Raw genomic sequence first — 786 nt, forward strand, 5'->3', positions numbered from 1 at the left:
TTCGAGATGGTCAAGGTGGCCGGTGGGGCTGTTCTAGGTCAAGATCTATAGGATCGAGATCGGTTCATGGAATTCTGACTTGACCTTTCTCTTAGTTAAGATTTATCATGAATTATCATGAATCCTAATGAGTTTTTAGGGATTGATTTAGAGATGGTCCCTTGGGCCGGTTTGGCTTATCTTGGCCGAGATCTATGGGATGGAGGCCGGTTCTGGGAAATCTGTTTGGATCATTCTATTAGTTATGATTTATCATGAATTGTCATGAATTTTAATTGATTTTTGGAGCAGTTTTGCCTGCGGTAGAAATTGCACTAGAGGGCATATTGGGGTCAGATCCTTGTGTTAGGATATCTGATCATATGTTTGTGTGCTGGAACATATTGTCACTTATGATATTGATCATAAGGAATTGCTGGTTATCAACCTTGGCGTTGGTAAGGCAGGCCGTGTGTGACCTGATCATGGGCAAGGATGGATGACCTGATCCTTGGATGATGGATCAAGGTGTCTGATCTGATTGATCAAAGGATGCACCGGTGGTAAGAGCAACACTAATCAGGTTCAGTGGGACATGGTTCCATGACTGATTAGGAAGTATGAAGACTCATCAGTTCTGAGTCATGTGGGGTGGTTGGTTGATTGACTCAGGATCTGATGGGCATTGTTAGTCCATGAGCTGGACTTGGTATCATAAGTTGATAAGGCAAAAAGGATGTGGGACAGTGCATGAGCCGGTAAGGGCCAGATGCATGTCCTTAGCTGTTTGAAGACTTCTCAAGGGTT

The sequence above is a fragment of the Brassica oleracea genome, chromosome C3 (assembly GCF_000695525.1).
Source record: "Brassica oleracea var. oleracea cultivar TO1000 chromosome C3, BOL, whole genome shotgun sequence".
Taxonomy (NCBI): Eukaryota; Viridiplantae; Streptophyta; class Magnoliopsida; order Brassicales; family Brassicaceae; genus Brassica; species Brassica oleracea.